This window comes from Lagopus muta, chromosome 1 (assembly GCF_023343835.1).
Source record: "Lagopus muta isolate bLagMut1 chromosome 1, bLagMut1 primary, whole genome shotgun sequence".
Classification (NCBI taxonomy): Eukaryota; Metazoa; Chordata; class Aves; order Galliformes; family Phasianidae; genus Lagopus; species Lagopus muta.
The window spans coordinates 17,176,763-17,186,813 of NC_064433.1; the positions used below are offsets into that span (position 1 = coordinate 17,176,763).

At 39.6% G+C, this 10,051-nt stretch overlaps 1 protein-coding gene across 3 annotated transcripts in view; it reads left to right on the forward strand.

The window, feature by feature from the left end:
- TAFA5 (TAFA chemokine like family member 5) overlaps positions 1-9,405 on the forward strand; it is a 452,144-nt gene extending 442,739 nt beyond the window's left edge. For 2 of the 3 annotated variants that reach the window (XR_007375143.1, XR_007375146.1), the window contains exons 5-7: positions 5,205-5,314; positions 5,442-7,753; positions 8,430-9,405. The gene's annotated coding sequence lies outside the window, so the exon portion shown is untranslated. Of the gene's footprint in view, positions 1-4,563; positions 4,731-5,204; positions 5,315-5,441; positions 7,754-8,429 lie in introns of those variants that run through there. The other variant, XR_007375154.1, reaches the window with a different exon arrangement.
- The last annotated feature ends 646 nt before the right edge of the window (positions 9,406-10,051 follow it).

Consider the following 10,051-nt stretch of genomic DNA (forward strand, 5'->3'; position numbering starts at 1 on the left):
ATGTAATTAAGGTATGGCTAAGTGAAATATCACAGAGTTTACTTGCTTATTTATTTATTTTCACTGTAAGCTTGACATGAAGGCAAAGAGGTAGTGGTTTTCTAACCTTCATCAACATTTAAGAGTCCTCTACTGAGCCCCTTGGAAATAAGTAATCATCTACATGAGGCTGCCTCTTTAAAAAAAAATCTTGAAAATCTGTGCATTCAATGGTGCCTTTCAAGCATATCTAATTCTACTGTGCTATGGTTCTAAAATGTTAAATTTATAAATAGTCAGCTTGAATTATTAACTGCAATCAGGGAACTATAATAATATCTTATCAATTTTTTTTCTAATTAGAATTTTAATAAATGAATATTATTAAATAATATCAAAAGATGCTGACCTAAAAGTTCTGAAGAAATAGAAGAATTTCTGTTCACTGGTGTGAGAACTGGCATGCAAATAATTTGTCTCACTTTGTCTGAACTGATTTCATTTGTTCTTTGAAACATTTCTGCTGGGAAATAAAGAATTTCTTTGGGAAAACAGGGGACGAGCATGTCCAGAAGAGGGCCACAGAGATGATCCAAGGTATGGAACACCTCTCCTATGAGGATGGGCTGAGAGAGCTGGGGCTGTTGTGGATTTTTTTTTCTGTTGCTGAGTGTGGTGGGTTGATCTGGGTTGATTGCCAGACGCCCACGAAATTGATCTCTCACTTACCCTCCTCAATAAGACAGAGCAAACACAAGATGAGAAAGTTCATCAGTCAAAATAGAGACAGAGATCAGTCACCAATTATTGTCATGGGGAAAACAGACTTGATTTGGGAAAAGGTAATTTATTGCCAGTTAACATATATTTGGATAGCTAGGAACAGACAAAACTTAATGCAATAGCATTCTTTTTACATAGTTCATTTCCACTCCTTCATTCCTGACTGATATATCTCCTTCACTCAGTTCAGATTAGAACAGAGAGGGATAGTGGGATTGTGGTCTGCATATAACACTTCCTTCCTACAGTTCCCAATGCACAGTATAGGTCAATGGTCTGCCTGTTCGAAAAAGCAGTTTTTGGTCTCAGGTGGATTTTACTCATACATTTCTATCTCTATTTAGGGAGCCAAATTCACAAGCTAGATATTAACACTTTATTTCTTTAGGGAAACTACACACTGTTCTAATATGTGCATCACCCTCTTCAGTTGATATCACATGGTCATGCAGGAAGTGATTCAGTACATACATGATGCATATTCCACCACAATCTTCTTCAGATATTTCAATAAAAGAAGTTTTCTACAGTAGGGTAGTGTTATTTATAACTATGTATGAATTATATGCACTGCTGTGAGAAAATTCAGGTCAAAGAATCTGAAATTGGAATTTGAAATGACATTTAGCTTGTAAGAATTTCATTCAGTCCTTGAGAACAACCACAAGAAAGGAAACGTCGTATCAGAATAGTACAGTTAAGGCCTCCCTGATTTCGCTCTTAGCTATCTCTTGTATTTTCATGGGTTAATATAGCTCCAAGGCATATTCTTAGGGAATACTTGTGGATGGCCAGCTGGTCAGGAGCCAGAAATGTCCCCTCACAGCCCAGAAAGCCAATTGTATCCTGGGCTGCAACAAAAGCAGTGTGGCCAGAAAGTCGAGGGAGGTGATCCTGCCCTTCTGTTCTGCACTGTGATCCATTACCTGGAGTACTGCATCCAGACGGGGAATCCCCAGTACAGAATAGACATGCACCTGTTGAAGCATGTCCTGAAGAGAGCCAGAGAGATGATCCAAGGGATGGAGCACCTCTCCTATGAGAGGGCTGGGGCTGTTCATCCTGGAGAAGAGAAGGCTATGAGGTGACCTAATAGTGGCCTTCTACTATCTAAAGAAGGGCTATAAGAAAGAAGTGGATAGTATCTTTATCAAGATCTACTGTAATAGGACAAGCGTGTTAAGATTTAACATGGTAGTTAGCGAATCACCACACACAGTCATTTGCTCACTCCCCTTCCCCTCCCAGTGGGATGGGGGAGAGAACTGGGAAAAAAATCGCAGAATCACAGAAACACAGAAACACCAAGGTTGGAAAAGACCTTCAAGATCATCCAATCCAACCATCCACCTATCACCAATAGTTCTTACTGAACCATATCCCTCAACACAAATCCCAAACATTCCTTGAATACCTCAAGGGTTGGTGACTTCACCACCTCCCTAGGCAGCCCATTCCATTGCCTGATCACTCTTTCAGAGAAGCAGTGTTTCCTAACGTCCAGCCTGCATCTCCCTTGGCACAGCTTGAAGACATTCCCTCTAGTCCTATCACCAGTTACACAAGAGAAGAAGCCTACCCCCAGCTCACTACAACCTCCCTTCAGGTAGTTGTAGAGAGTTGTAGAGAGGTCTCTCCCGAGCCTCCCCTTCTCCAGACTGAACAATCCCAAGTCCTTCAGCTGCTCCTCATAAGGTCTGTGCTCTAGACCCCTCACCCACACTGGGGCCTCAATGTCTTTCTTGCAGCGAGGGGCCCAAAACTGGACACAGTACTGGTGAGGTGTGACCTCACCAGTGCTGAGTACAGGGGGACAATCACTGCCCTGTTCCTGCTGGCAACACCACTTCTGATGCAAGCCAGGATGCCATTGGCCTTCTTGGCCACCTGGGCACACTGCTGACTCGTGTTCAGCTGAGCATCAATCAATACCCCCAGGTCCATTTTCTCTACGCAGTCTTCCAGCCACTCTGCCCCAAGCCTGTAGCGTTGCCTGGGGTTGTCGTGGCCAAAGTGCAGGACCTGGCATTTGGCCTTGTTGAAACTCATCCCATTGGCTTCAGTCCAGCTATCCAGCCTGTTCAGGGCCTCTGTAGGGCCTCGTTACCCCCAGGCAGATCGACACTTCCAGCCAACTTGGTGTCATCCGCAAACTTACTGAGGGTGCACTCGATGCCCTCATCAAGGTCATCAACAAAGATATTGAAGATGACAGGTCCCAGCACTGACCCCTGGAGAACACCACTCATGACAGGTTGCCATCTGGATTTAGCTCCATTCACTACCACTCTCTGGGCCCAGCCTTCCAGCCAGTTCCTTATCCAGCCAAGAGCATACCTGTCCAAGCCATGGACTGCCAGCTTCTGCAGGAGAATACTGTGGGAGACAGTGTCAAAGGCTTTACTGAAGTCTAGGTAGACTACACCAACAGCCTTTCCCTCATCTACCAGACAGGTCACTACATCATAGAAGGAGATCAGGTTGGTCAAGCAGGACCTGCCCTTCGTGAGCCCATGCTGGCTAGGCCTGATCCCCTGATTGTCCTGCATATGCTGCGTGATTTCCATCAAGACAATCCACTCCATGACCTTTTCCGGCACCAGGGTAGGCTGACAGACCTGTAGTTCCCCGAGTCCTCCTTACAACCCTTCTTGTAGATAGGAGTCACATTGGCAAGCCTCCAGCCTTGTGCGCTTCTCAAGGAGTGCTGATGGATAATGGCAAGCAGCTTGGCTATCACCTCTGACAGTTCCCCCAGCACTCTCGGGTAAATCTTATCTGGCCCCATTGATTTATGACAGTTCAGCTGGAGTACTATGTCTCTGACTGTGTCCTCCTGCATCGTGGAGGGGTTAGTCTGCACCCCAGCCGAGACTACCAGGTCAGTGAGTGGAGTACCCTGAGGATAACTGGTCTGACCTTTAAAGACAGACATAAAGAAGGCATTCAGAACCTTTGCCTTTTCCTTATCCTCAGTGGTCACGTTCACAGCAACATCCAGTAAATAATGGAGATTCTCCTTAGTCCTCCTCTTACTGTTGATGTATTTGTAAAAGAATTCCTTGTTCCTTTTTACTCCAGTGGCCAGGTTGAGTTCAAGCTGGGCTTTTGCCTTTCTGATTTTCTCTCTATACATCTTAACAACTTCTCTGTACTCTTTCTGAGTCACCCATCCCTTCTTCCACAGGAGGTAGATTCTCTTTTTCTCCTGGAGCCTCAAGAACATCTCCCTATTCATCCATGCCGGTCTTCTTCCCTGCAGGCTCATTTTGCGGCTCAGGGGGACAGCCAGCTCTTGCGCATTTAAGACTTCCTTCTTGAAGAGTGACCAGCCATCTTGGACCCCTTTACTCTCTAATACTGAAACCCAGGGGATTCCCCTTACTTCTGAACAACTCAAAGTCCACCCCACCTTCCAGAAGTCCAAGGTAGCATTTTTACTGCTTCCCCTCCTGGCTCCACCAAGAATTGAGAACTCTATCATTTTATGGTCACAAATAATCAAAGTAGAACTCATGGGTTGAGATAAAACTATTTAGTAAGATAGAGAAAAGGGAAAGGATACTAGTTATATTTTTTACACACACACACACACATGTATATGGATATATGACTAACAAGTGATGCCCAATCAATTGCTTACCACCTTCCGACCAATGCCCTGCTAGTCCCTGAGAAGCAGAACAGAGCCAGAGGAACTCCTGCCCTTTTCAAAACTTCTTCCACATGATTTCATATGATATGACATATCCCTTTGGTCTTTTTAAGTCTAAGTTCTGTTCTAATTCTGTTCTCTTTCAGCTAATTGGGCCCTTTGCTGCAAATGGCCTTGGCTCTGTACAACACTGCTTCACACCAACTAGAACCTAAAAGCAAAACATTTCGTCATACCATAAACTCCAAAGAAAACAATTATATCCCAGATGAAACTAAGACAGAGGGGGACATGGTTTCAAACTAAAGGAGTGGTGAGTTAAATTGGATGTAAAGAAAGCATTTTTTTACAGCAAGGGTAGTGAAGCACTGGAACAGGTAGCCCAGAGATGTGGTAGATTTCCCCACCTCTGGAGACATTCAAGGTCATGCTGGACTGGGCTCTGGGCAACATGATCTAGCAGTAGATGTCCCTGTTCACTGCAAGGGAGTTGGACTAGACATTCTTTAAGGGTCCATTCCTACTCAAACAAATCTATGAATCTATAATGATCAAATACAAAATCTTTTAACTTAAAGCCACTACAGCTTGTTCTATTGCTATATGCCCTTTTAAAGTATTCCTCAGTCTTTCCTGTACTCCCCTTTAAATACTGGAAAGCTATTATAAGGTCTTCCAGGGCCTTCTCCAGGCTCATAAAAACCGTCTATCTCAGTCTGTCTTCTAAAGAATGGTGTTCCAGCCCTCTGACCATCTTCATGGCCTTTCTCTGCTCTCCTTCCAACAGGTCCATGCCCTTCTTGTGCTGGGAACCCAGAACTATACATGGAGTCACAGGAGAATGGAATCGCTTTGGATAGCATTTCACCCCTCCTGCATATCTACTCCATCACATAGGTTGGTGATATCTGCATATTTACTGAGTGTGCACTTGTCACAGTTTTGTGTTTTTTGGTTTTCAGTATTTCACATCATAACATCATGTAGTGCAATGGGATTTAAAGTGTTAATGCTCCAATTCCAGGTACCTATTCCCCTGTACATTTATGGAAGTCTTGTGATCTGTCCCTTCCGGGTGAGACGATCTCTTACTGCCTTGCAGTGGATGCTGGAGGGTGCTTTCCAAGCTGTTCCAAGCTCTTCAGGTTTGACTTGGTCTCAGGAGCTCTCTCTCCTATTTTATTTGATTTATTAGTCTCAAATTCAATTAGATTGTATTATACTGTGTTGTCTTGCATTCCGATATCATAGTCAGTAAAATAAGGTTTCCTCCATAGATTGTTGCCACTGTTTTTTTTTCCTTTCTTGAGCCCAGCTCCCATCTTTCTAACCCTTTTCCCTTTCCCTTTCCGTTTTGTGGTACCAGGGGAGGCCCAGGTGCCTACTGCCCCCCTTTCATGGGCATAGATTGATTTAGTTATTCCGTGACAGCACTCAACCCCACTGTCTGTCACCAACAAAAACGTTGAATAGTGTCAGTACCAATACATACCACCAAGAATCTCCATCACTGCTGACCTCCACTTGGACATAAACACTTTGACTACTACTCTTTGAGTGTGAATATTGAATCAATTCCTTACTCACCAAGTGATCTGTCCATCAAATTCATGTCTCTTCAATGTAGAGACAAGAATGTGATGCAAGATATTGTCAAATGCTTTACACAAGTCTAGTGAGATAACATCAGTTCTTCTAATGTTAGATTGTAAAAATTGTTATTGAAGTAACAATGTTTTGCTACTTGTTTTAAAACAGATATTCAAAAAACAACAAAAACAAAACAAGATTTGTGTCTTTGCAGTTATGTGCCACCTCATCTGTGGTACAGAACATTTGTTAACAAACAGTCCTTTTCACTGTGTACTCAACAGAGTAGTGTGTATGTGTAATCAGCTGTACAAAGCAATGAGAAGTGAATTCTTAAATAGTGAACTTTTGAGATATGTCTGGAACGTGACATGAAAATAGATAATGAAGTATGCAAACATGCTTTCTTGCATACACATGGCTCGTTCCACCTGGATAACAGAGTTAACATCACAGTTGGCCTTATTAATGCATTTTCTGAGCACTGATGGGCTCAAGTTAATGCTTGGCATAAACTGGATGAGCTTTAGATGTATTTTAATTTGCATTGCCAAGCACTGCCTTTCAAACTGCTAATCTTAAAGCCAGGACTGTTAGAGTGGATTGTGAAATGTCCTTTTCCAAGTGCTGTAACCTGTTTGAGTTGCTAAGGGGAAACATTGCCTTGAAGAAATGCCAGAGGAGTGTGTAACATTATAAATATTACCTAGACATAATGCAACAATGATCCAAATCTGTTAGCAATACTTCAGTTTTTTTCAGAAGTCTGGTAAAAGAAAACAAATTTACAAACCAATATTTTATTGAGGCAAACCTTGATTTACATTTACAGTGTATTCATTAGAGTATTAACATATATGAAGAATACTAAAAATGCATTGTATGTATATATATACATTAGTATAATCATGCAGAAATCTTAGTTATTTTCTGTTTGAAATAGTATATACATGCAAACAGCATGTATTAGTACCCTACTAATTTGTATCTTCTGAACACTGGATACATATATATAGTCCCCATTCTTTTATCATGAAATATATGTGTAAAGATCTTTTTGAGACAGTTTACAACCGTGATACTTGTTTGAGAGTAGGCACTTCATGTATGTCTTCAGATTTTATGTTTTAATCCTAATTGCTGTAAAGAACAGTGAGATTTATAAACATCAATTACATGAATATGGAAAATCTTTTAACACTGGCTTAGATCTATTTGATATAAACAAGAATCCCACATTTTCTTAAAGAAAACAGTATTTTCTAATAATTATATATGTTTCTCTCATTTAACTACCTGCTTCAAAGTGGAGAATGATATTATATGATCTTTAGACTGTACTAATTTCATGTTTCACCAATTTTGTTCTGTGGAGATTTCTCTTATTCTATTTGCTCCCTGCATTTACTTTGTTCTTTTTTTCACAACTAAGGACTTTCAAAGAATCTAGCGTCTCTCACCTCTGCATCATCATTCTCAGTACAAGCCACTGCTCTTTTATTGCTAATGCTTTCTCTCACCTTGTCCTTGGTACAACCTCTCTTGTTTGATCTTTATAACTGAAGTTTACAGAGATAGTAAAATGTAATGGATGTATTCTATCAGTCTTGTAAATAATTTTAGTTTTAATTTAGGACAATGAGGAATAAAGGCATTTATTTGGCTATCAATTCAAACTCACTACTGATTATTGATTAAACTTCTTTTCAAATGCTTTGTGCACGCTGTCCATGAACAGTTTTATAGGTGAGTATGGTTCTCCCAGACCCAATAGAAGGTGTGTCTGCTTTCAAACCTCTGTTTTCATTCTGATTATCCATCTAGTGGCTGTTAGCGTAGTTGTTCTTTTTTTAGTCTTGAGAAGAAGCTCTCCTGTTTATATGACCAAAACTGATAAAAGCCTGTGGCACTGGATATCTATGTGTGATTGATATCCCTTTTTTGACACCTAGTAAGTATGTAATTACTTTCAGAAGCTTTTCACAAGGCGTTTAACTCATAGACTGATGTTTACGGAAATTATTTGGGACGATGGAGAGTGTATTTGCTCTTACATAGTCCAGATCTTCTCTGTCATACACTGAATATCTTAGCAGTCAGATTGTCTTCATACTGTTTATGTAATTCGACTTGCAGTTGTTAGTTTTTTCTTCAAAAAAAAAAGTTCATCTAAGTGGATGACCGAATTCAGATTGTTATCCATCTTGCTGGGCTATGTTACTAAAAGCAAGTAAGGGGGAAACAAGAATTTTGGCCTTGGGCTAACAAGAATCTGTGCTTGTATAATTAAAGACCTAGGAGACTAAAGAATTAATTAAAATAATTAGAACTGTATATGCATCTCTTGCTCTGTTGTTCTGCCTGTATGTAGAAAGTTTTTGTTTTCCTATAATTAACTAATATCAAATGATTTTTTTATTAGCTTGGAATAGAAATCACTTGACCAGGATTGATGAACAACAGGGAATGACACAGAAGTTTCGGCTTTTCTGGAAGAATCAAAGCAGCAGAACTATAAAAACTGAAATCTCTGACACTGAAAAACAATAAAACTAAGGATTCATAAAGTGGTGAAAACAAGACACTAGTGAATTTAGCCAAAATGCAGAAAAAGAATAAGCTTAAGAAACCTGAAATATGATGAAGATAAATGAAAATAAGAAGGGAAATAATTATTTTGAGAACTGGAAAAACAGGAGGTTAGAATCAAAATACAGAAATATACCTCTGTATCAGTATTTTGTCTAAGAATAAATATTCTGCCTTAGAATAACAACAGAGTCTGACTCTGTTTTTTGATCAGCTTTCTGCACTTACATTTTAGCAACGATGCAAGTATATTCAGAATTCATAAAATCTGCATCTGTTATGTTTTATACTCTTCTATGTTATTTGTTTGAGAGTCTATTTTGTGTTAAACTCAAGTTATTTTCTAAGGCTTTACTTTTTTTTTTCTTTGAGTTCTTTTATTTCTCTTTCTTTTTAGCACTTCAAAGTTTAACTTCTATTGTTGAGATATACATAGCCTTATTACATAATGATTATAGTTCATTAAAGGAATAAAAAGAACATTAAAATACTTCTTTTAAAATCAGAGGATATCAAACTGAAGGAAATGTCAACCTGAGGCTGCATTTTTCTTCCTTAGACAAACAGACATTTAAATTGCATCCAGATTCAGTGGCAGGGAAAGCAGTGCTAGAAAATGTTTCAGTGCATTATAAAATACTAAAGATAAGTTTAAAAAATGCACAGTGGAGACGGAGATGCCTAGATCTCTCTTCTTTGTAGATGGAATGTGAAGATTAATGGAGCATATGACTGATTTGTAGATGGACAATTTTAGGCTAAAATTATCATACATACTATCAAAATTTAAGTGATTTCAGAGCCTTTTCATGCTTTCACCTTCCTGTATCATATATCCATTATCAATGGCACACATGCCATTTGTTGTGTGGCCGCATTAACAAATACGCTGATTATACAGATACAAACAGGTCCTTCTGCTCCATCTCTCTCTCACCAGGCTTCTATTTGTGTTTACCAACCCGAATGACATGTGCAGGACATAGACAGCTTCTATGGACAAAATAACTGAATTTCAGAAAGTGGAAATCAGGTTGTATGAACCATATCCTTCATATTACACAACCCCTATTTTTACAGTGAAAACAATGTATTCCTGTATCTCATAGGCATTTTATTATTAAAATAGTCAAATAGTTAATCAAAACATATCACAGTGAGAAGAAATAAAAATCATCAAAATCTCTACAACTCTTAACAGAGTAAAAGTGAACTTTAGAGCCATAGTGTTCATATTCATGTTCTTTGGAACCAGAGAATAGGTGGGATGCAGAGCTCCCTACTCTCTCCACCTGTGCACAAACTGTGGCGTGCCCGATCCTTCTTTTTTCCTTCAGGAATCAACTGAAACTTGCTTTCCTCCTTCTGTTCTGTGCTTCCAGTCTTCTTTTCTGTGAAAATTAAGACCTGGGATCTAAATTTTTAAAGAACTTATTTCAGAGAATTCATGAACTT